At 46.2% G+C, this 26,724-nt stretch overlaps 2 protein-coding genes across 2 annotated transcripts in view; both read left to right on the forward strand.

Moving 5' to 3' along the window:
* Erich1 (glutamate-rich 1) overlaps window positions 1–26,724 on the forward strand; it is a gene marked incomplete at its 5' end in the record, with an annotated part of 52,793,804 nt that overhangs the window by 22,136,310 nt on the left and 30,630,770 nt on the right.
* The window catches only part of Stox2 (storkhead box 2), a 239,065-nt gene that overhangs the window by 57,186 nt on the left and 155,155 nt on the right, over window positions 1–26,724 (forward strand). The gene's annotated exons all lie outside the window — the stretch shown is intronic.

The raw sequence follows: 26,724 nt of genomic DNA on the forward strand, positions 1-26,724 counted from the left end.
TCTGACCTCCATGCACGCACGCACACACATGCAAACACCCACAGACACATGTGGATCTGCATATACACGAGAAGTAAAAATATAAAAAACAAACTATTCCATGTGGGCACCAATATTTGCTGGTATTCCTGGATGCAAGTTTCTCAGGTCAGAGGTGCCACCGTGACTATTTTCTTCTCAGATATCTTAACATTGTCTCAGAGGGTTCCCAGGGTTGGGTTGAGTGTTTTCTCAGTGGGAAGTTTCTGGAAGAAACTGTGTGGGAACGCAAACTCGGGGACTCATTTCTGTTTTTAAGCTTCTTGTCATTTGTATGTGAAAACCGTGGTGAGTGGCTTTTTAAAATTAATTTTGCAGTAAAGTCATCAGTTTTACTTTCTTAAATGAAATAGTTATATATAACAATTATATATAACAACAGTTTTATATATAATATGTTACTAATCAATTGATAATTAATAATAATATATTATATGTATAAAGAAAAATCCCAGCTATAGCTTTGACCTACCAGATGCAGAGGTTCTGTAAGTGCCTGAGTTAAGAGTGGAGAGAAGGGACTTCTTAAAGGAAGGAAGGAAGAAGGAACAAAGACGAACACCAGGGAAGGGGTGGGTGAACTACATCTTCAGCGCTGTTCTTTCCCACCATCTGCCTTTCCTTTAGTCCCTGCACTGCCTGAAGCTCACCCCGAAGTGAGACGTAGGACGCTGTGTACCTGCTGAGCCCTTACCCTGCCTTTAGCACGTGTGCAGGAATCCAGTCTGTGGGAGTTTTCAGTCCTGGTCAAGGTGGTAGCACTCCCCAGCCTTTCCTTCCTGGCTTTTTTGGTTGTCGTTTGCCTGCACTGGGTCCCGTGCCCCAGATGTCACAAACTTTAAATATTCCAGACAAATGGTTCTTGTGTAGTTGTCTCCACCCAGGGAGAGTAATTAGGCTAAAGAAACACAGTCACTTTGCGCCCAGTCCTTCGGAGACCATTAGACAGCTTAAAACAAACAGCTACAGTTACCTGAAGATGATACGCTCTGATCCGTCGGGATCAGAGACCCTCGGGATACAGGATGCTGTCTTAAAAACTGCAGTTGAACCGTGGGGGCATGAGACCAGAGGCGGTTTACAGCCCACAGACCTCGCCTACTGAGACTGCTCACCACCATCCTGTGTGCGTATTTGGTTGTTGTAAGGTTCCAGAGTTCGGATGAAGTTGATTCTAACAGAGGCCCCTCATTAATTAGATGTTTCTGTGAAGGAATCAGCGTTCGGAATTTCTCCTTGGATTTTCACTGCTGTCACTGTGCATGTCTACCTCAGAAAACACAATGCACACAAAGGAAATGTGCAGGAAGCTCAGAAGGCTCCCCTGGAACTGCTGTGAGGAAGGAGTAAGGGAAGGCAGAGCTTTAATGAGAGGAAGGGAGTCGAAAATGGAAGGGCTGTGGGGCTGGGGAGATGGCTCATTGGCCAAGGGCCAAGAGTGATTTCTGCTCTCTCCGAGGACAGTTTCATTCCCAGTACCCATGTGGTAACTCCTGCCTCAGGACCCAGCCCTCTCTTCTTGCCCTCATCATCACTGGCATTCGATATTCACACACACACACACACACACACACACACACACACACACACACACACACAGAGACAGACAGACAGACAGACAGACACAGACAGAGACAGAGAGAGAGAGACAGACAGAGACAGAGACAGAGAGAAAGAGAGACAGAGAGAGGGGAGGGAAAGGGAGAGGGAGAGATTTTAAAACTGTCTTTTATAAACCAGGGTGATATCAGGTGATCTGGTGTCCGGCCTGACAGTAAGGACATCTTCCTAGAGGGCTGTGCAGCTCTCTGTCTTCTCCTGACAGGCTAGTGCTTGGTTGGCTATAATAGAAAACTTATGTAATTAATCGCTTGATTAATTCCAGCTTATGCAAATGAGAATCCATGTGAATCATGCAACAAGAAACCTGGGGAGGATCGGAAAAAGCCAGACAGTCAACATAATGATGTAAAAACTCAGGCCTCGGGCCTGTAAAATGGTTCAGTGGGGAAAAGGCTTTGCTCTGCCAGTGTTATGCCCTAAGTTCAATCTTTGGAGCCCATTCCAAAGCGCCCCACCTCCCAGTTACACACACACACACACACACACACACACACACACACACACACACATCTACCCACCAATAATAACTAGTTTTGTTTAAAGAAAGTACAGACTGTCCTAACAGACATTGCATAGTAGGGGCGTCACACAGTAGGGGTAAAACCAGAGCTGTCAACTCAGAGCCAAGGTGAGCTGAAGCCAGTAGCTGCTGATACTTGAGCAGGAGCCCAGAGCCAGTGTCAGCCCCCTGTGGGGCATGTGGGATTCTGTGGGGCAATTGCTTCCTTTGCTGTGGTTCTGTTCTGGTGGAAGTTCAGGTTTTATTGAGAGCTGGCCAGAAACTTTGAGCAGATATGGCCATCTCTAGATCTTAGACAGCTAGTTAAGTGTGGATGTGGGGATCAGGCATTTGGGCTGGGGAGGTGGCAGATTCTAACAGTAAGCTGGAGATTGGAGAAGATTCTTTTGATTCCAAGTTAGGAATTTGGCCAGAGTCCCAGGCCGAGGAGGAGCCGAATTTACTGGGCAGTTACCAAAGCAGGAGCTTGGGAACAGGGCTCAGCAGCGAAGCCCTGTTATTTGAGGGTTGAATGAAGGCTGGAATTAGGGAACGGTAGCCTTTTGATTAAAGTCGGGGTGTTAGGGAAGGAGGAACAGCCAGTACTACTTGGTGTAGGACCCCAGGGCAGAACTGGTCCAGGTTAAAGGCCTCCCGCCTGAGAATAGATTGGTCTTGAGAATCGAGAGTCAGACTGAGCCAACCACAGACTCACCCTGTGGTCCGTGCTGGGAGGGAGAAGATGGAGTATGATTTCTCAGGGGCTAGCTATAAGAACTGTCTGAGAGAGAGCGCTTCTAGGACTTGGCAAAATAAGCTGTTGCGTTTTGAGCCTATGTGGTTGATCCTACTGGGGCTGGGGAGATGGATCAGTTGGTGGCTAAGAGCACTCATTGATCTCGTAGAGATGACGAGCTTTCAGTCCTCAGCACCCGGGGGTGGCTCTAAAGTGGCCTGTAACTCCTGTTCCAGAGAATACGATGTCGTCTTCTGGCCTTTGAGGATACCAGGCAGGCACATGGTATCCATACATACATCCATATACCCAAAACAACAACAACAACAACAACAACAACAACAACAACAACACATCTAAAAAAATAGAGCTGCTCTGGTGGCACATGCCTTTAGCCTCAGCACTTGGGAGGCAGAGGCAGAGGCAGAGGCAGAGGCAGAGGCAGAGGCAGAGGCAGAGGCAGAGGCAGAGGCAGAGGCAGAGGCCAGAGGCCAGAGGCCAGAGGCCAGAGGGCAGAGGCAGAGGCAGAGGCAGAGGCAGAGGCAGAGGCCAGAGGCCAGAGGCCAGAGGCCAGAGGGCAGAGGCAGAGGCAGAGGCAGAGGCAGAGGCAGAGGCAGAGGCAGAGGCAGAGGCAGAGGCAGAGGCAGTGGCCAGAGGGCAGAGGGCAGAGGGCAGAGGGCAGAGGGCAGAAGGCAAAGGCAGAGGCAGATGTGTCTGTGAATTTGAGGCCAGCCTGGTCTCAGTGGTCTATAGAGCAAGTTTCAGGACATCCTGGGCTACACAGAGAAACCTGTTTGAGAAACTGGGGGAAAAAAAAGAATCTTAAGCAAGTGTGGTGACTCCCACCTGTAATGCCAGCTCTTAGAGGGTGAAGAGGGAGCACATCAAGTCTGCCATGGCTGCGTTTACATGAAAACGAAAGCAGCAAAATGACAAGGACGATTAAAGCCGCCATGATGCTTGAACATAAGAAAGATAGGAAGGAGGAGCTGCTAGTGACCGGTCCCAGGAGACGGGGCATGGCCAAGAGAGACCAGCGCATGGCCTGGGGACAGTGCGAGTGTCGGAGTGGCTCTCAGGAGGCCTCTCTCTGCATAGTGCTTCTGTCTGTGCTCCGAGATGCGGAAGCTGACGCTGATGATACTGCCTTCTTCCAGTGCACCCTGTGTGCCCACGCGTCATTTTTCCAGCTCTCCCAAAAATGTCTGGTGGGTTTCTCATAGTTCCTGCCAGACGTGTGCACTTTCTTAGTGTTCCTGAAGTGATTTTTTTCTACCGTCTTCCTCTCCAAGGCAAACATGTATGCTCACTACGTATTGTGGTGACTTACGAGCTATCCACTGGCGGCGTGCTTTCCTCAGTGCCAGCGATGGAACCTACAATCTCATATATGCTAGGCGAGTGCCCTGCCCATGAGCTGCAGCCCAGCCTGTCCAGCAGTGCTCTTTAGTGAAATTTCCTTAGTAGAAAGTTAAAAGATGAAAATGGCTGCACCTTTGTTCTCGAGTCATAAGGAACATACAACAGGAGAAATGTCCCCATCGGATAATCCTACTCCCCCCCCCCCCCCGCCCGTGCCTTGGATGGGATAGTTCTTTAAGCTGTGATGGCTTCTTTGTCTCTGCATTCATACGTGGAATGTTTATGACTTAGGCCAATAAGGAAAAGCAAATTAATTCAAGTCTATAGAAAAATTAATGGACTTATAAATTGTGTAGGCAATGAGCAGGAGAAAGCCTCAAGCCCTTGCTCTGTCATGGTTTGAACCTGTGATTTAGGTGTCAAATAGTTCTTTCAAACACACACATATAGTATAAAGAACTTTCCAGAGCTTAGATCAAAGTTCCAAATAGGTAATTAAGTAGTTTCCTGATGAAGCCAGAGAATTATTGAGAGGCAATGATAATGCTAACTACATTGGAATTGTTCTGGGAAAAGACAGAATTTCAGGTCAATCACTCTGGTTCTTGCCCTCATTAGTGATTCTTGGTGTGTGTGGGGCAATGGCAAGAGAAGAAAATGAGGTATTTCCTCTTGGTCTGGTACCCGAGTTGAATGCCGTTTTGTAAAACACAGGTGGTTCAAGGTCCTGGAAAGGCCCGATGAACTTGTCTTCATGGTTCCACCATCTACGTTGGAGCGATGGGAGGTAGGGACTGTGCCAAGTGGATTCAGGGCCCAGTCCTACAGGTCCTTAATGACTTCAGTGTGGGTTTTTCATCTCCTGGCCAAGTGTTATCATACTTGTCCAGACAAGCCGTGCACCACTCCGGGAGTGTGTGGGAAAAGCACCTCTGCCCAAGCCACTGGGAGGGAAAGCTGTCTGAAGGTTGAAACCAATTACTTGAGGATTTATTTGCATGCACTCCGGAAAAGAACGACTTTAAATCTCTGGGCCGTGTAAGAGAAGCCGGAACCTTTCCTGGTAGGGGGAAAAGAAACAGGATTGAAACCTATACTGAGCCCAGCTATCTAGAATGTTCCAATTAGCTATCAGAGGACCGGAAAAGCAGGGGGTAATAAAATGTTGACAGCAGTTGCAATCAACGTGCGGTAACTCCGGACTGCAAGGATGTCTTTGGCACCGAAGGCAATCAGGGCAATAAAAGCAGCCGTCCTCGGGATTCGGAGTGAACCTTAGATTACTTCCATCTGCACACTTTACCGACTGCCTGCAAAAAACCAGCAACCCTGGACCGAGACCGCAGAGTGAGTATACTGAACCCTAGGGTGAATTGCCAGACAGAGGAGACTCGTTTTAGATACAATACTTCATACCGCCCCCCACCCCCACTCCCTCTTTCCTTGCTGGTGACAGTGGCACCGATGTTTTATTTGTCTCAGATCTGGAAGACGAGGAGGTATTATTCCTGTGTCTCATGTGGAGTGTATGATTGCTTATAAACTTTTTTTCATTTATTATATATAAGTACACTGTAGCTGTCTTCACATACACCAGAAGAGGGAATCGGATCTCTTTACAGATGGTTGTGAGCCACCATGTGGTTGCTGGGAATTGAACTCAGGACCTCTGGAAGAGTAGTCGGGTGCTCTTAACCGCTGAGCCGTCTCTCCAGCCCGCTTATAAACTTTTACACGCTAGGCTATTCTGCTTCCACGATTCTCAGTACATGAAAAAATTATTTGTAAGTTGCTCTCCAATTTCGTTTTGTTCTCGGTGTGTTTTTGTGCTTGTTGGAGAAATGTACGGAAAGGTCACCGTGACATGGATTATTTGTAATAATGACCTGGTGAATAACTGCCGTACGTCACTTGGCGTGTCCATTTTCTATTAAGCATTCAAGAGAAAGTTCTTTTGATGAGCCCCCAAAAATGCCGCTAGGTAACTAGGTGCTTTTTCTTTGTCCTGTGTTTGATTGTTAATGTAACATGGACCAATTTTTAGCTTTTGTGTGGTCAAGTCCTATAGATTAAAGATGACATGTAAAATGCAAGACTTTTAGATTGCCTGCCTGTGTTTGTCATGGCGTATATTTGTTCAGAGATATTAGATCTGAATTTATAAATTCAGCCTGGAAAAACTAGACTACTGGCAGCAACAGCTGGGGGTGGGGGAGGGACAAGGGAAAGGGCTCCTTCTTTTTCTTCTTCTTTTTTTTTTTAATAAAAAGTGAATGTATATTTAAAAGTAGTAAATAAAAGAGGGCCATTTATCTAAGATGTTTATATAAAATTAGAGTTAAATCCTGTGTGAATGGGATTCTTAGGTAAATTATTTGACATCTCGGTGAGAAATGGAAACTTTCTTGGAAAGAAGTTTGCTGTAGAGACGGGCACATAAAATTAATGGAACCATTTTAACTTGAAAAGAGAAATGAATGGCAGGTTGCAGAAGCCAGCTAGTTAACCGTGCTTTCCCGTCCAATACACACTGCAGACTGTTTATAAACAGGGCGTGCCTTCTTAAAGTGGATGTGAGGGCAGTGTCCTGCTGGGCAATTCTTGGCTGCTTAAGTCTGACGTCTTCCATAGTTTGACTTGCTCCTGCATATGGTGTGTTCCCGAAGGCATCGTCCTTCCCCTGGGCCCAGGAATCCCGGTGTTTAAGCATGAAGTGCTTAGCCACAATATGGTTTTTGGCATCTTAGATTTTACAATGTAATCTGGTATAGAGGATGTGACCAATGAGGAGAGGTAGCAGTAATAAAATGGATTCCCACCCCCGTGGAACTGTAGGTTGTGGAATCATGCACATTTGCTTTAAGTGTTTGATTCTGTAAAGGAGAGGCCCCCGCAATTGTGAATTCAAATCTCTCCTGTGGGACGGTATGCTAGCTCCAGGCAGCCATTCTGGTTTCTTAATGCACAACGCAGACCCTTCAAGTTCATGGCCTAGTCTTTGGGGGAGCTGTGCGGATGTATATCTGGACGCTTGGGTCCTATTGAATAAATTATTACTTCAGTGCATTAAATGGACCCTCGTGTGCTAAAGATATTCATGTGAGTTCCACATGTTAACTTTTTTTCCTGCTGAAATGGAGATTTAAAGTCAGAGTATCTTGGAAACGCAAGTTCATTCTTGTAGAAAATGGAGTGGTTATGTGTGCAGTATACACTCTGAAACTGCCTCGGCGTGGGAAAACCTTTTGCAAGGTTTACAATGAGCGTGCTTATGTGTTTTAAAACAATGTCTATAGAAGCATGGATGTGTAATGGGAAAAGGGCTGATCATGGTTGTCTTCTCCTGTTACAAAATACACTCCGGGCAAGCAGGACTTCATTTGAGAAAGGTAGGGTTGGAAGTTCACCCTGAGGAGTGCTGTCAGTTCATCCGGATGAACAGGGAACACATGCTACCCCTTCCACTCCGTCCCGAGTCCTCCTTGAGGCGACATGTGGCACTTTTACCTGTCTATTGGCGCAGCTTTGATATAAATCTTCAGCTTGTCACACACAAGGATGACTTGGGGCAGCTTCAGGGAGTCCAGAGGGCCATTTTTGGTTTTTCCTGGGTCACCCTGACAAGGTTCAGCAGAGTTTTTCTATAGGGATGTGCCCTGTGGAGATATTCTGAATGTGAATCCTGGGGTCCCCCACAGACTAGTCACGGGGTATCACCCTTCATCTCAACTGAAGGGCAGGCTGGAGATCTCCCTGCAAATGCCTTGTCTGAAAGCCATCCATATTCCCCAATGCCTGTCCCTTCCTGGTCAATGGTGGGGTGGCTTTAAGTTAGCTGCTGTGGATGGAGGTATTCCAAAGACTAATGGAAGATGGAGCTAGGTTATTTCTCTAGGCTCATCTGTTTCTTCTCTAGAGGTTCTGACAAACACCGACCTGAAGCAGTTTAAGGGAGGAAGGGTAGATTTCAGTTCAAGATTCATGGAGAGACAGCACATCATGACAGGGAAAGGCATGGCAGCAGAAGCGTCACACAGACCTATTGGTCACTCTCAGCTCAGCTCCATTTCCCGTTTCTTATTCATCCCTTGACTCCAGCCTGTGGAGTCACCCATGTTCACGACAAGCCACTTTTCAGTTAAGACTGTCTAGAACCATCCCCATAGGCAAACCCGGAATCTGTGGTGATCCTAAGTCCTGTCAGGCTGACGGTGAAGATGAGCCGTCAGACTGATGCTATCAAGAACGGTCCATGGGAAGTCCTGGAGTGGCTCTGTTCTCCCGAGGGCGCTGGGGTTTACATGGAGCCGTATGGAGTGTAATTAGAGAAGGCTATAATTAGAGCTCAACTGTGTGGCTCGGAGGACAGGGAGGAAGGACAGACAGGCTGTTCTCCTGTAGCAGTTCTGTCTACTTCAGTGGTGGCCCAGTGCAGGCCAGATGTGGCTGTGACCTCAACACCCCATCAGTGGCTTGTTATTGTTTGGAGTCCTAGTTTCTCTTGCTTTGGAAAGGCCTACTTGTTAAAGGCTTGGTCACCAGTCTCAAGTGGAGCATTGGGGAGGAAGTTAGATCATTGTGGGTGTGCCCTAAAAAAACGCAATAGGACCCCAGTCACTTCCCTCTCCGTTTTGTTTTGTTTTGTTTCCTGGCCACTTTATTTCTCCATATACTTCCTGCCATGGCGTTGTGCTTCACCATAGGCCCCAGAGCAATCAAGGACCAACAGAATGTGATGCGGGAACCCTGAAACCATGAGCCACAGTTCTAGTCACTTTTTTTCTTCCTCACAGTCGTTTGCCTCAGGTTTCTTGTCCTAGTGCTGGGTAAATGACCAACGTTTGCCCTGACTGATCTTTTCCTCGAGCTATACTGTTTCCTATGTCTTCACCACACAACCTAAAAGATGACCTTTTCTCTCATCCATCTCTGCATTGTTTAAGCTTCTAGGCATCAAGCTAAAGAGTGATATTTTCCTCAGATCACTCTCTCCCACATGCGCACACCCTTAAAATCATGAACTGTTTTCTCGACCCTGTCTCCTCTGGTCTGTCTTCCACTGTCTCCTCTGGTCTGTCTTCCACAGTGGCTGTCATCGCCATCTTTTTCTGTTTCCAGGTTCTCATTCTTTGGCCTCAGGAGAGTTGTGCTTCTCTTGTTTGCATCTGTGCCATTGGCTTCTTCCACACAGAGCTGTGTTTCCCAAATTCAGTCTCACATGACCAGATCGTGTGTCACAGATGGTGACAACCCATCCTTCTTGCTGTATCAGCTCTCGTCTAGAGGATTCTGTCACTCAGTAATCAACCACGTATTGAGTACCGCCCTGCAGAATGCTGGAGTGCCAGGAGACCATCTCCACACAGACTGAAGGGACCCTCTAGGTGGAGTATGGCCTCCTCTGGAGACTGGTGGAGGGAGGGCTGCCCGAGCCAGCACCTGATTCTTCAGTCCTTTTGGCCCCTCACCTCTCTCTGGCACTCCAGTGACCTGTTACTAATTCTAAGCTAGGTGTAAGAGTAAGCAGGCATTTTCCCCTTCATGCTAAACCCCCCCCCTCCCCAACAAACACATACACACTGCTCCATGTGGAGGGTGACCAGCACTCCAGCTGGGCGTCACCCAGGATTTTCAGACGTCCTCTTCAGTTCCTCAGTTAGCCACCCACCTCTGTCAGCTAGCTCTTCCTCCGTAATTACACTAAACCCTACCTCTTACTTTCTCTTTCCTTCACCGCTGCCTGCGGCCAAATCCTACCCACCTTATTCCTGTTTAGTATTTATAAATGGGCTGTTTACTTATTCAGGGAAGAATAAAAATTATTTTATTCAGATAAAATCCCATTGGTGCTTTGATAATTATTCTTCCAGATTTTTCCATGGTATCTATCTACCTATAATTCTCATACAAGCCATCTTAGGAACCGTGACTATGTCTTCTATGTTACCTGTAGTCCGATTTTGTTTTTCTGCTTCTGTAGATATAATTGTTATGGCTTTTCATGACTGGACTGTGTGATGATTTGATCTCTTGGCCTGTATGCTAATTCTGAGTATTCTGTACAGCACTGCCAGTCATAAAGTTTCACGATTCTTGCTCCTCATAAACCCAAATGTAGGTAGCTCCCTTTGCCTCCCACCTATACAGACAGGCCTGTGGCTAACCTTCCCCAGTCTTCATCATGTCTTTGCTCAGTCCGATGAAAATCTATTCTTGTGGGTACAGTTGCTGATTAAGCTACCTTTGCTTCCCCTCATACTGTAATTGTTCAGGAAGGTTGGGGTGTGGCGGGACTGTCCCGAAATCTCAGCTTCTTGCTCAGTGACTCACTCCTTGGTATTCATTCCCCCAGAGTCATTCATAGGTGTTCTTGCTCCTGGAACCACCATGTGACCCAAGTGTTGCCTGGCAGTCCCTTGCTGCCACTAGAGCCAGAGAAGTGGTGAGAGAGCCCGGAGTACAGGGCGACAAGCTGTTCAGACTCACCTAGGTTAGCTGACGTCAGAGGGCTTGAGAGCGGGCTAGATGATCTGCTAGGGGGATGCAGGGTGGCCCCAGGGGCAGAGAAGACCAGAGAAGCCTGAACTGGAGACCAAAGAGGTGGTGTGGGCAGAGAGGAATAGCTTAGGTGGTAACAAAGGGGTTGCCTGAGTCCTGAGTTTTTAGTTCACAGAAGACACAGTTTAAAAAGTTAGGCGAGGTGCTCCTGCTTGCTAGCCAGAGCTGAGAAAGGGAGGCAGGCAGCCTATAGGGTATGTGTATAGTATACACATACCTCAATGTATATGTATACTATAGTATATAATGTTCATATATACACACACATACATGTATATATACATATGTATATGTATATGTATATGTAAATATATATGAATATGAATAGTGCCTGAGGAATGAATCCCAAAGTTGTTCCCTGGTCTTCACATGCACTCACCCCTGTGCACACATGCATACACATTTCTGGACATGCTCAGACGAGCATGTATGCACATCTCCCCCCTTACAGAAGGCGCGACATGGTAGAAGTCCACTGAAAGCAGAAGCAATCTTGTCACTGTTCATCAAAGGGAGCGATGAGGTGGCAGGTCCGGAGGGTCGAAGGCCTCACAAGGCTGCCTCCTGCCTTCCTTCAGATTGGCTCAGTTAGGCAAACTAAAAGCCAAGGCCCATATGACTAGCTTGGCCTTTGTCCCCAGGGGCTCACCGTTGAAAACTGTGATCAATTCCCATATTTTTATGACTATGATATTACTAGCCAAATCTTGAAACTCAGGTGTCACTAGGGCAATCCCAATTATTTTATTAAGCTGATTTTTTTTTATACTCAACCTGTCTATATCCAAAACTTCCTTTTCCTCCTCTGAGTATTCTTTCCAGGCCAGATTAGCTCGTGCCAGCAAAAATTCTCGAGCTCCAGTGTATGCGCATGCGTGTATTCATGTATGCGCATGCGTGTATTCATTTGTTATGTGTCCATATCTTAAAGCCTGTAAAAACACTACTTTATGTAGCGACGTATGTATAGTGAGATTGTGGACGCCTTTGGCTGTTTAAGGATAGTCTGTAATTCTGCAATTAAATATTGGTGTCCCTTTAAAGCCACATTCCTGTTTGCTGACGTCTGTACCCGTTTTGGTTGGAGTTCACCGCGTTTCCCAATCAGAGAAAATAACTTGCTTCAGCGTTTGAATAAAGACACAAGGAATTATTCAAGCTTCACAAATAGAATCCTGGTGTTTGAAGCCGTGGGGGACCTTCCATTTGGCCAGGCCTAGTCATTATATAGAAAATGACCCAGAGGCACTCGAAGGTGAAGCAATTTGCCTAAAATGACACAACTAATTAGCAGCACAGGCAAAACTCAAATCCAGGACTTCTGGCTTTCATTCTGGTGACCTTCCCACCATCCCGTGTAGCCTGCTAGTTTGTGAGAAAGAAAAAAATGAGAGAGGGGGAGGGGTAAGAGAGAAAAGTGAAAAAGAAAAGAATTGGGGGCTTGAGCGGACCCTATTGCTTTCATTCTCATTCGTCCTTATAGAGCGGGGAAAATCCCAGTGCACTATAAAGGAAACATTTAAAAACGTATTAGGGCGCTGATGAAAATTAAGACCAGGGATATTTGTGATATGCTAATTAGAAAGTATCTCATTATGCAGGAGACAGGGAACTTGGCAGAGGGTGACGCTATTCAGAGTAACTTCAAAGGTGAGATAAAAAGGGTGTTCTTTTTATTTATTTGATAATGTGTGGCTGCCATCAAATTTCTGATAGGCTCTGACACTTTTATAATAAAACCCAGAGAAACTGGGGGAACCTGTCAGACACTTGGAAGGAAGAGCAAAGGCTTCATTGCCACCCCAGGCTCCTCGGGTAGAAGATGGGTCTTTTCTGAACTGCCAGGTTTCTTCCTGTGGAGACACGTCCCTGCCACCATCAGTTGTCTGGAATGGGATCGGACTTTGGCAGCCGTGTTAATCACTCCAAGGTGACCTCCTGTTTCAAGAAACAAATCCTTTTCATTTGTTGTTGTGGTGTGCTAATCTACCATGGAAGTCTTTTTTCTTTTTTTTGGAGGGGAGAAATTATTACAAAGCAAATCTCTCTCCACAACTGCTTCCAGATCATCCCAGAACTGGAAATATTGTTTCTTTCAGAGTTTTCTTTTTTCTTTTCTTTTTGTCAACTATACTTTATTGAAACTAGAAAGGGATATTTTTTTAAAAAATTTAATTTATTTATTCACTTTACAACCCAAAATTAGTCCTTCCTCTCCTCCCAGTACCCCCCTCATGCAAGGCCTCCCCTCATTCTACCTCCCCCTTCTCTTTTGAGAAGGGGAACCCCTCTCTGGGTGTCAAAACACACACACACACACACACACACACACACACAAAGTTGCTGTGGTACTAGGCATATCCTCTACTACTGAGGCCAGACAAGGCTGTTCATTTATAGGCATGGGATCCACAGGGGGAAGGCAACAGGCTCAGGGACAGCCCCTGCTCCGGCTGTTTGGGGGACCCGCGTGAAGACCACGCTGCTCATCTGCTACATATGTGCAGGGAGCCTAGGTCCAGCCCGTGTTTAGTGTTTGGTTGGCGATTGAGTCTCTGGGAACCCACATGGGTCAAGGTTAGTTGACTCTGTTGGTCTTCCTGTGGCGTCCCTGTCCTCAGTCTTTCTCCCAACTCTTCCCGAGCTCCGTCCGACGTTTGGGTGTGAGTCTCTGCATCTCTTTCCATTGGCCGCTGGGTGTATGGGCGACTCTAGCTGAGATATTAGCGCGCGCACTCGGGGGTGGGGTGGGGGTGGGGTAATGGATCCTGAAATGGATCCTGTAGTCAAGCAGGACTCCCAGTAGAAGGATAGAGGCAGTAACTCACCCACAAAGCCTTCGATCCAAAATGTATCCTGCTCACAAGATGTGCAGGGTCAAAGAGAGAGCAGAGACGGAGGGAATGGCCAACCAGTGACTAGCCAAAATAGAGACCCATCCCATGGGCAAGAACCAATCCCTGACACTATTAATATAACTCCGTCAAGCTTGCAGACAGGAACCTAGCATAACTGTTCTCTGAGAGGCTCTTCAGAGATTTCTAACTGACTTGGAAAAACTCCACCTGAACCTGGTCAAACTTCAAATGTAAAAGACAGTAAGTAATCCCTCACCCCTTCAGAAAACAGGGGAGCTTTAGACCCTTCAAGAACTCCCAGGGAGGAGGGGACTGCCTCACTCCCTTGATGCCCGGGAGCAGGCGACAGCTTTGTGCCCACTGCCTTCCTGTCAGGCTACTCTGGTGTTCTGTGTTTGCCGAAGCACGGGGAAAGTTTATCCCACTATGATGTCCTCGGTATGGAAGCAGATGGAACATAATGGCAGAATTGCATGTGACAGTGCTATTTCAAGAACAGTATGGGATCAGAAAGGAACCCTTCAAAGTAGGTGTCGGGGATGTGGTTCAGTTGGTAGGGCTCTTGATTAGCAGGCAGAAAGCCCTGGGTCTGCGTCCCAGCATCTGCTGGATCTAGGCATGGTGGAACAAGAATAGGGAGGGCATCCGTGGCTATATGCCGAGTTAGGGGCCAGCTGAGGTTACATGACCCTCCTGCTCCCCCAACAACACAACCCCCCCTCAAAGTATCAGTTCAAATTGCCATTCATTTCCACATGGTGTGGCAGATGTACATTTTGGGGTCAGGATCATCTGGCTTTGGATCCTGGTTTTGCTCTACTGGCTTGTGAATGTGAGCGTGGTGCTTACTCTCGGTGCCTCGACTTCCCCAGTGAGTCCTTCTAGGCTGGGTCTGAAGGTGCTATAAAATGAGTATTGGAATAGAATGGCTCCGTTTGCAGCTGGAAATGTTAATTCATTTTAAATCAGGGTCCAGAAGAGAATTCACATGAACTTACAGCATACTACCCCCAAGAGGGAATTAATGCTGAAACAGGAGGGTAGGCTTCTTGTCCTACTGAGTTACTCCTCCCGTTGTCTGGTTTGTGATTGTATGTGTTGCCCCTGTCATTCGTGCTTCCTCTGTAATGCTGTGAACCATGATGTGATATAATTAGGGGGCTCCCAATAGAGCCAGGATACATGGACATCCCACGTCCAGAAGTGTAAGCTAGATGAACCCTTTTCCTGAACAAGTAGTTAAAACTCATTTGCTTATAGCTGAGAGAAAGAGGGAGAGATAGAGGGAGAGGGAGAGGGAGAGGGGGAGAGGGAGAGGGAGAGGGAGAGGGAGAGGGAGAGGGAGAGGGGGAGAGGGAGAGGGAGAGGGAGAGGGAGAGAGAGAGAGACTAACATAACCGGGCATGTACAGCGCTGAGTATATACAATGGCTGTCACCCTGCCCCAGGAAGGTCCATGACAAATACTGCAAAGGTTCGGAGACACTTGGCAGGGGAGAAATATGTCAGTGCTGATGCTTCCCACACCAGGCCCTCCTTTCGGGCGAGCCTTCCAGTGACCTCTCAGGAAACGAGAATTCCAGAATGCCATTTGGAGCACATTGGCCCCAGAGCATGGCGATTAAGTGCTTATGAAACGGTGTCTTGAAGGAGGTCGTGCTTTCTGAGCCCGAGACTCTGCCCATGTGAAGGGATCTGAACCCTCTGTAAAGTACTTCCAGATGTGCACAGCAAAGAGCCTGGATGAATGGGGGATTCGCTGTGCTGAAAACTGTACATCTACTCTGTGTAGAACACACGCGTTAATTACCGTGCCCTTGGAACTTGAGGCGTTTCAATGAGTGACGCACGGTGATTGGTCCAGACTTCCAGAATCTCGAAACAATGACCAGGCTTACCTGGCTACAAAGATAAATGTTCAAAACCAGGCAGGGGTTGATTTTGGATTATTAGGTACCAAGACGTATTTCGTTCATGTAGGCAGAGTCCTTTTAGAGATCTGTCAGGAAGTGCTTTTGATAGATGTTCACAGAAACCCTGCTGAACTCTGACGAAGCTTGTAGAAAAGGGATGTTCGTTTATAGTGGTCAACTGGACCACCTCTTAGAGGGTTTACATCATTGCCCCTCCGCCTCGAAACTCCAGCTTTACCTCTGTGGCCTTCTTCGTTTGGTCCACACTTTTTTAAAATGACTGGGTTTACTTTATTTTTAAAATGCTGTTGCCTGGGGCTGGAGAGATGGCTCAGTGGTTAAGAGCACTGGCTACTCTTCCAAAGGTCCTGAGTTCAATTCCCAGCAACCACATGGTGGCTCACAACCATCTGTAATGGATCTGATGCTCTCTTCTGGTGTGTCTGAAGACAGCGACAGTGTACTCGTATACATAAAATAAATCTTTAAAAAAAAATGCTGTTGCCTGGAGTTTTGCATTTTTCAAACTTTAAAAAAATGATGCATTGTGGAATATGGAGAAATGTATGCCTTTTACTGCAGAATTTCTCAGTGCATTTAAATCTCCACTATGTATTGTTACTCCCCAGGAGGTGTAGAATGGCTTAGTGGTTTTGAAACCAATTCAACCCCTTGACGCCTCCCTTCCCTCCACAGCAACTGCATAGGTGGTCCATCAAGCCCTCTTTGGGGCAGGCTGCTGAAGGATCCAAGCCTAGCTGCCTGGATTTCTTTCGTGGCTCCTCCAACACTGTCACCTTATCCTCACATTAACTTTCCCAGAAAAATGAATCCTTTTATAACACACCTAAATCACTTTGCATTTTCCCTCCTTCGTGCCTTTTCTCATGATGACGGCCTTCTTCCCCGAAGTTCATTCTTTCCCCGAAGTATCCGGAGTATTTCTCTAAGACTCGGCACCTATTTGTCTGTTCATCTGGGAAGGCTACCATGACCATCAAGACCCCCAGAGATTCTATCCTAGAGCCGTTTGCTGTACCACAGCCATCCCAACCTACGGCCGTTATCTACCACAGCAGCATCAACCTCCAAGAAGTCTTTAGGAGTAACAGTATAGCAGTGTTATGCCTGTTTGTTGTGGTGTTTTGTTTTGTTTTTAAAAATCACATATATACATCTTTGATACTTAAAGTTAAAAATCTATGCCTGTATTCCCTGCCCACCTTAATGTGTGCAGTTCCTAGAGGAGCTCCACACACCATGGAAACATCACTGAAGGAAGAGAAAGGGGACAGTTTATATCTCACTTTGAAGACTAACAATTGGTTCTCTGTCTCCTTTGAAAAGGAGGCTGGGGCGGGCTGGCAGGCTCATGGGTTCACCTGGCTGTTTGGTCCTGGAAGTGGACAGAGAGTATCAAAGCTGGGCAAATAATTATAGGAATTGCACCAAACAAACACATTCAGCACATGGAGGGCACCAGGTCCTGTGAACAAAAGGGCATTCTTATCTGCACTAAATGAACTTACAGCCTGTTTAGGGAGATTAAATATTGCTATACAGTTTAATAAAAGGCCACGTTAGCAGGGTCCAAAGGCGTTGGGAGAATCCAGACGTGAGGGTGGTTAATTTAAGTGTGGAGGTCTGCAGCCTGGCTGATAGAAGAGATCAAAAGGATGCAGAGAAAAGCTTCCCAAAGAAGCGAGGGATGGTGGGCGGGAAGGGGAGTGTTGGGGAGGAGGGGGATGGGGGAAGAAGTTGGAAGTTGGAGTTTAGAAGAGGACCATGCAGTAAAGGATGTTGTAAGCAGAAGAAAGAAGCTGTGTGACAGAAGGCAGGACAGACTTCTTGGGGAATCAGGGCAGAGACGGGGGATGGAATTTATTTGGTGGTCAGGACTTTTGCAACTGAGCCACGCAGCGCCATTGATGTTCAAGCCAATGAAGAATGCAGTTGCAGTTTGTTTTAGGAAAAGGGAAGAGGGAGCTGATCCTGGAAGAGTGACATGAGCCACTAGCTGAAGTCCTCTTGAATCCTCTGATCTGGATTCTTCCCAGCAGACCCGGGTAGATAGAGAGCAATGGTTCTCATCCTTCCTAACACTGAGAGTCCTTTAATGCAGTGCCTCATGTGGTGACTCTCCCAAGCCACAAAATTATTTTTGTTGCTATTTCCTAACTGTAAGTTTGCTACATTAATCATAATGTAAATATCTCTGTATTTTCTGATGCTTTTAGGCGACTCCTGTGAAAGGGTCTTTGGAGCCCCAAAGGGGTCCTGATGCACAGGTTGAGAACCACTTACGTAGAGGAAAAACAATCAGGTACTGGGAGACTCTATGCGGTGGCTGTTAATTTATGCCCTGTAAATTAAGTTCCTTCTGATGAAAGAGTCAGTGATTGGTGCCCTTAGCTCTTCTTCATCCCCAGAGGCCTCAGCATCCTGTGGTTTCAGGCAACAGATGCCCAGCTGACTTCAAAAACCCCAGCTGACCCCAAACCTGGTCCTTAGTTGCCTGAGTCAGTTTGCTGATTCCCTCCTCTACCAGTTCCCCTAGGTGGAGCCTCTAGGCATTGTATTCATTCTCAACATCGAGGAAGCAATGTGTACCCCCAGACACCCTGAAGATCCTGCTTCCCCAAGTGAGGGTGGGGGTCACTTCGGCCTTCCCAGTTTCAGGGTGGCTGACTTAACATTTGCTTTCATGAGGCATTTGAACTGGTTTATGAAGAGGAAGAAGATGTCAGGAGAGGGCAAGTGTAGACTGGGAGACCTTGACCTCATTAGATCAGGGTTATTGTGCGAGAGCCACAGGCCCAGGCACTGAAGGGGTTGAATTACTTGATGTCATTGTTTCTCTTAATTGCTTTCCAGCCTCAAGATAAAAAGCCCTTTGTTAGTGTTTCCCAAACTCACAGTTTTTATTTTTAAAACTTTCAGATCTTTTGCAAACATTAAAGTTGCTGGATTTAAAATTCTGTATATTTTCTGCACGTTATCACCTCCTTACCTGATAAAAATAGTTAAGAGTTGACAGTATCCGCAGTTTTGGGAATTGTTCTACATACCAGGCATATGAAAATTCAACTAATTTCCTTAGTAACCCACCCAATAAGTCTGTTATTATCACTTTAGTATCAGTAGGAAGAAGTAATATAGATATAACTATGAACACACAGGCCCAGGCGCATGTGCACATGTGCACTCCCCCATACACACAATCAAAATACTTGCCAAGGTAAACAAAACAATAAAAAAAATGTGCTTCCCATCAGAAGTATCTTAGGTATCAGATTTGTAAATATGTATATATACAAATGAGGTGTCTTAAAATGGGACTCAAATATAAACCCATATTTTATATGTATTACATGATGTGATTCTGTTCCATATTCTTTAAAAAGCACCTGTGTTTGGCCACATGCAGTCAGGTATGGATTTTCTTCTTGTTGCTTAAACATTCAAGCTTTTGGATCTTTGGGAATTTTGCATTTCAGGTTTTCAGATCGCAGATATTCAAGCTGTAATAGCACCAGGAAGGATACACCTGACATGAAAAGGCAGGCAGCCTAGCCTTGAAGTCTGGCCTGAAGGCCGTGCACACAGACACTGTATCTTCCGCTTGTTACAGGCACCACTTATGCTTCCCTGCAGCTTCACTGCCTGTGCTTCTCCTTCCCAAACCCCAATAACCGAGGTGTTGCAAAGTGTGCATGGACGTGCACAATTACTTATATTTTCTGTCTGTTCCTCGTGTATACAATGACATCAGCTTTAAAGTTCCTGAGAGAGGGGGGAGGAAAGGGGAGGGGAGGAAAAAAGAGGAAGGGAATGGGAGGGAAAGAGGGAGGAAGGGATGAGACGAGAGAGTGAGAGAGTGTTTTGGTGAACTGTGGGGAAGATGAGGAACCAAGGCCTAAAGAAAGGTCATGAAGCTGGAGAGATGGCTCAGTGGTTAAGAGCACTGACTGCTCTTCCAGAGGTCCTGAGTTCAATTCCCAGCAACTACATGGTGGCTCACAACCATCTGTAATGGGATCTGATGCCCCCTTCTGGTGTGTCTGAAGACAGCCATACACAGCATACACACATACACAATTATAAAATAAAATGAATATGCCCTTCAAACAAAACACTGTAGGGCACGTGGATCTCCCATCGGATGGAGTGGTGAGGTGACGCATGCTCAAATCCCTGGCATCTCAGAGTTTTGAGATGGTGGGAGTAGGGCTGCTCCCTCCCTGCCTCTGTGTCTGCTCTGGAGTACCAACCACAACCCTCAACCAGTGTGACCAGGGCAGTCAGTCTGGAATGCCTCTCTGTGCTAATGAGGCATCTCAGTAGCAGTAGCTTTCAGCCAATGGCCTTCCTTTCCTGGATATTCTACCGCTCTTCTCCAAACCTATGTAATGCTTTGCTCACCCAGTATAGTGTATGCGTCCAAATCCACCTCAATAAAGAAATACAAATAAGCTAGGATTGTTTCAGAGAGATGCTTCATTAAAGGTCACAATTGGGAAGGCCTTCTCCTACAGGAGCCATAACGCTAAGGCTCCTGAAGAAAGCCTTCTCTCCTTTTCTTCTGACACTCAGCGCTGGCTCCCAGCCGGACCTAGGGTATCGCTCTGACCTGGTGTACCGTAGCACTCTGATGCCTTGAGGGAGACGTGGAACCTCCCATCCCTGACCCCTCCCTGTCTTAGACTTTCCCTGTCTTCCAAGCTGGTGTTTGGATGGCGTTTGGACACGGCCATAGGAGAGCAGAACACGGGAGCACAAAAGAATAGCGGTAGTCTCTGCCATTTTCGTTTCCAGATTCTAAATCACTGCCATTTGGAATTCGTCATTGTTTCCTGTTAGCAATACTCGAGTCATCACTCCCGGAAGGAACAAAAGTTAAAAGAAGTTTGCCTTACAAACGGGGGCTGGAGACAGAGTTCTATCAGTAAACTGTCTGTTATGCAAGCATGGGGGCCTGTTTGAGCGCTAGCCCAAGTAAAAGTTGGGAGTAGAGGACGTGACCTCTGTACTAGGAGGAGGAGACAAGATGATTCCTGGAGCTCATTGGCCAGCTGGCCTAGTCAATCAGTGAGCTCCAGGTTCAATGAGACACCCTTCCTAAAAGCTGATACGGTGGAGGGTCAGAGAGATGACTCAGAAGTTAAGAACACATGTTGCTCTTGCAGAGAGGACCAGAGTTAGGTTTTCAGCGTCTGACCTCTGAGGGCACTTGCACTCATGCTCGCGGGCATGCACGTGCGCGCGCGCGCGTACACACACACACACACACACACACACACACACACACACACACACACACACACACACACCACCCCACCCCCGAGAGAGAGAGAGAGAGAGAGAGAGAGAGAGAGAGAGAGAGAAAGAGAGAGAGTTTGCATTATTAGTTTTGTTGTGAAATCCAAAATTGAATGCAGCCCCAGTACTCACTGTGCTTTATGACAATATTGTTACACTTCTGACTTTAAAAGAAAGGTTTGTGTGTGTGTGTGTTTCATGTAAGATGTACTTGCGTTGCCGGTGTTTGTAAGCCGTCTGCTGTGGGTCTTGAGAACTGAGCTCCAGTCCTCTGGAAGAGCGGCAAGTGCTCCTAACATCCCAGCCGTCTCTCAAGCTCAGTATTTGAAGGCAGGATTCTATTTCTCTTCCAACTGGAGAATTTTAATATGTCTTTGTTTTTTAATCTGATAATGCAACCCGTTATTCCACAGAAGGTTACGGGAGTCTAACACGTTACTTTCCTGGGGGGGAAAAGCATGAATCATGAATCATGGCATTTTGTGTACCTTCTTTGAGATCTCCTTTGCATTCCTATTGCTAAGTTCAAACGAGCTTTTCTTTAAAATTTGTTTAAAGTCTAGAACTGAAGTTTAGACCTGTGTGAAGCCTTTCCTCACCCCGGCCTTTGCTTGTCACCAGCAGCATTTTGTACACTTTCTTTCTTGCCTGTGCAGCTGGATTGGCAATTTGGTTGTGCAGATGGGAAATAGAGACCGGTTTAAGTTAGTTCTTTAACTTGAGCAAGAAGTAGGTTCTAGGCACAGGCTATATAATCTCATCACTCAATGAGGAGCCAAAGTTCAAGGCCAGCTTGGACTACACAGAGAATTCTAGACAAGCACACAGCACTGTGAGACACTGATTCAATAAATAAATAAATAAAATAGGTGAAGGAAAAAAATGAAAGCAAAAGAAAAACAAAGAAGCCTATACCACCCAAAACAAACAAACAAGAAGAGGAGGGAAAGGAAGGGCAGGGGGAGGAGAGGGAGGAGGAAGAGGAAAGGTGGTAGAACCTCAACCTTTCCAGATGGTTCTGAGTACTCTATGCCAGGCAATCTACTCATTTTTGCTTCTCCCCAGGCTCGGGCTATTTCTGTACCTTTAAGCAAGCAGCTAAGCATTGATTGTGCAGTTATTTGCTTCCTGGTCCTGCAGGATCTAGCCTGTCTTTAGTACACATGACAGAACCAATCAAGCACGGTTCGCTATCCTCAGATACAGTTTGTCACCCAGAGGGAAGAAGATTGACAATAAAGAAATGCAAATCCCTCCTCTGTGACGCTGTCAAGCATTGTCAGAGGGGGCTGGGAAGCGACCGAGGAACCCACTTCTGTGTCAGCACCGAACAGGTTATAGTTATAGCAAGAGAGAGGAAGTGACATATAGAAGCATCCTGATTGGCCACAGTCAGCATTCACCTTATATGGGCATGGCCTGATCGGTAGCAGCAGGGACTGGGAAAAGCTTGATGGCTGTGATTGGCTGAAACCTAGTTGCTTGGTTACAGAGGTACACTCTTAGGTTAGGCCTTATACTTCATAAATGTTGGGAGGCTGCTTTGGGACAAGGTGTGTCACTCAAGTACAGTTATAGCTTTCGGCTGAACTTACTCGCTTAATCATAATAAATCAACCTTTTTATGTTGTGATTCTGTAGATTCAAACTCTGCACTTCGAGTGTGTAAGATATTAGGTGGTTAGAAGAGACTGGAAACAATGACTCCGATTTTGTGATTTTACACGGCCAGAAGTTTGTCTTTATACCTTGGTATACATTAGAGGGAAGATAGAAGCCCCCCTTTTGGTTTTACTTTTTAATCCTCCTGGGCAGGCTCTATCTCACCTGTGAAAGAATCGCTAGCTAGGCTTTTGCTGACTGTTTCTGGTCTGGGATGGAGGAGGGGCAGCCCGATAGGTTTCAGAGTAGATGAAAGCAGGCGTGTGCTGGCTGCCCACGTCCATTGCATACAACGCCTGGAACACTGAGGGGGTCATCTTTCTCGAAAGTCTCCATTCCATTTGCTGACAGGGGACAGGGGTCTAGGAAATCTCACTACAGCTGTACCCTGAACACTCTCAGATCTCTTTGAGACTATTTGACTGCCAGGTTGAATGGAGATCTTTAAAATATGAAAATGACCCCAATCCATTATGTATAACATGTCCGAATGGGAATGAATAGGAACAATAATAAAAACAATGTTGCAAGGAGGGAGGTAAAAAGTTCACACTTACAAAGCCGGGAGGCTAGACATGAAGCCAAAGCAGAGAGGGGCCAGGTAAGCCTCTCCTGGACTGGGCTGCCAGGGAGGTTGTGCCAGATGAGCCGTCAGTGGATGTTTAGTCTCCTGCTCCTGGTCACTTCATTATTAAAAGCATATAAAAACTGCCATAGTCTTTCAGGACAGCCGTGTTCCCTGGTGCTTTATTGTGGGGCATGGGACAGAGATGGTGGATCTGTCCCTTTATGACCTGCTGAGAAGGTGCCCCTGTTAGAGCCTTCACATCTATTCCCCATGCCAGCCTGTCCTGTAGTTAATGCTTGCCTCGCATAGTCACCCTTTGTTGGTATTCATTGGAACAGTCTGTTATGTTAGCTCTGTGCTGGGCTTAGCAGGTAGAAAGGTGGATGGCTTCTCTTTAGATGGTGTGTGGCTTATCTCCAACAGTGGGTAAAAGGGGAGGGGGCAGGAAGTGGACAAGACTGCTGGCCTTCCCAGAGCACAGAGTATCAAAGCGGATCTGGAGCAGGGAGCCAGGGACAGACAAAAGAGACTTGATTCCAGAGGGACAGACTCTGTCTTAGTGTTTTCATTGCTGCGAAGAAACACTATGACCACGGCAACTCATCTAAAACAAAACATTTAATTGGGCTGGCTTACAGTTCAGAGGTTTAGTCCATTATCATCATAGAAGCATGGTGGCCTGCAGGCAGACGTGGTGCTGGAGAGGTAGCTGAGAGTTCTATATTCAGATCTGCAGGCTGTAAGCAGAGGCGGGGGGAGGGGAGAGAGGGAGGGGAGGAGAAAGGGACAGACAGACAGACAGACAGACAGACAGACAGACAGACACTGGGCCTGGCTTGAGCATTTGTAATCCCAGTGACACACTTCCTCCAACAAAGCAACACCGATTCCAACAAGGCTATCTCTTAATAGTGGCACTCCCTTTGAGCCTATGGGGGTTTTTAGCTTTTGATAAGAGAGGTGTGAAATTCACATGATAAGGAAGTATGTTAAAATGCCAATAAACCCATGCCTTCAAAATCTAAGATCTGGGCACTTTCTTGGTTAGTCTGTAATCACCTCTGAATGTGGATTCTTCTTGGTGGCATTGGAGGGCAAATGTTAGGAAAATGTTTAAACCTCAGGTTCAAGAAGTCACAGAAACCATCTGGTTAATGAGGTTTAGTGGCATCCTTAGAGATCAGAACTCAGCAAAGCACTGGTGTTCCGTCAGATTATTTCTGCACCTGTGGGTGACCTGGCGGAAACAATGTGGCTCTGACTTGAGTCCTTGGCCATCCCAGGAAAGTGTTAGAAGCTTCTGTAAAGGCAACTGTAGTGACCTACACAGAGATGGAGATGGGTTGATTACTTAAAATGTTACGATGAGACAGATGCGGAGCTTATTTTGAAGGGATTTTAGTGGTGATACAACAGGGGGATTATTGGGAAAAAAGGTGTTGGGAGGGGAAAGGATAAGACACAAGCAAGAGTGGATGTGGGCGTTTGGAGAGAGAAAATTCTGTTGATGTGTGGAAGTAATGGTCACCTATTCAATTTTGATGGCTTAGGTTAAACTATGATTCTCAGTCTGTGGGTCAGGATCCCTGTGAGGGTGGCGTCAAACTACTTTTTCATAAGGTTTGCTCAAGACCATTGGAAAGTGTAGATATTTACATTGATATTCATATCAGCAGCAAAATTACAGTTATGAGGTAACAATGAAAATAATTTTATGGTTGGGGTGGGGGTCACCACAGCATGAGGAACTGTGTTAAAGGGTCACAACATTAGGAAGGTTGAGATCCATTGTCTCAAGAGGTTCCTAAAGAATCTTTCCCCCTACTTTTGATAAAGGAGACTATAGGCTGGCTTTAGATTTGCCCGCACAGATTATAATCTGATAAAGTACAACCATTGGTCATATGGTCACACAAGGGGTTTAAGACACATCTTTTACTATAAGTGGAATTTTTGTGAGATTCATAGAAAACAGTAGATTTATGTCTGGGAAGAGAAAGTCCTTGCCTGGTCACACACACTTAGATCTTAGGAGTGATTCAATGTTGCTTTAACCTTCTCATTTGAAACATTTCTATATAAAGGGATGTTGCCACTCTACGATTTCACAGCAAGTGTTGTTCATTGTGATGGGACCCTTGACCTACAGCTAGTGGGACCCTGGGGTGAGGGAGCCTGTCTCTTTTAGTGTCTCCTTATTTTTACTATCTTCCTGTCCCGCCACGCTAGTACTAAAACTAGCACAGTAAAGCTATAGGTTGCGTACAGTGGCCTTGGTGGGCTGCCTTGGGTACATGTATAATAAATACCTTTAAGGCTGTATGTGCATCTGTTCTGAATAAAGACTGCTTGGCTCCTAAGACTTTCTCTGTGAGTGAGTGGTTGTTTTACTATCCACAGGCGTGTGCAGATGTCTTTCCGTTTCTTTCTAGTCATAAGTTATGGTTTACAAGGATATTGTTTTAAAGCATTTTAATATTTTAATTATCTTGCACTGTTACTAATTTCCTCCATGTTAAGTCTTGCCTTGGCTTTTTGTACCCTGGAATGCTGTGTGGATTAACATTTATAATATCATTTCTTGGGACGGTGTCTTCTACAAATGAACGTGGCTTGTTCATTTTTAGTCTAAGAGGACATAGGTACAAATTTGAGTCTTTTAAAATATTTATTATGCATAAGAGTGTTTGCCTACACACACACACACACACACACACACACACACACACACACACACACACACACACACGTCACACGCGTGCCTAGTGCCTTCCGAGGCCAGAGGAGGGAATCAGATCCCTGAAACTGGAGTTATGGACTCTTGTGAGCCACCTTGTAGGTGCTAGGAATGGAACTCAGGTCCTCTGCAAGAGCAGCAAGTGCTCTTCTGAGCCACCTCTCCAGCCCCTAAGACTGCGTTAGTCGCTTTCTGCCACTGTTAGAAAATAGTATAGAAAAACCAGCTTGAAAGAAGGAACGGTTTATTTTGGTTCTTTCAGTCATTCTAGGTCGTGACTGTCTGTCCCTCTTGCTTTGGGTGTGTAGTGATGTGGCACATAAACGTGCGGAAGATGTTCATGGTTTCCAGAAAGCACACACTGAGGTGGTAGAGGAGAAAAGGAGGGGAGAGAAGAGAGGAGAGATGGAGAGGTATTCAAATGTCACCTTTAAGAATATATTCACAGGGCTGGAGAGATGGCTAGGTGGTTAAGAGCACTGACTGAAAAAAAAAAAAGAGCACTGACTGCTCTTCTGGAGGCCCCCAGTTCAAATCCCAGCAACCACATGGTGACTCACAACCTTCTGTAATGGGTTCTGATGCCGTCTTCTGGTGTGTCTGAAGACAGCTATAGTGAATACATACATAAAATCAATCGATCTTTTTTAAAGGATATACCCACAATGAGTTTGCATCCTCCCTCTAGTTCCCAAAGGATCTATCAGTGTCTCCCCCAATAGTGCCTACAGCACAAGGGCCCTCCAGGGTCATTTACCTAAGCTGCCATAAAAACAAAGGGTGAGCTGTAATCAAAGTCCTCGTATCTCAAACTCCTTTTGTCCGATTTTCCCTGCATACCCATCCTCAGA

Source organism: Rattus norvegicus, chromosome 16 (genome assembly GCF_021556685.1).
Source record: "Rattus norvegicus strain SHRSP/BbbUtx chromosome 16, alternate assembly SHRSP_T2T, whole genome shotgun sequence".
NCBI lineage: Eukaryota > Metazoa > Chordata > Mammalia > Rodentia > Muridae > Rattus > Rattus norvegicus.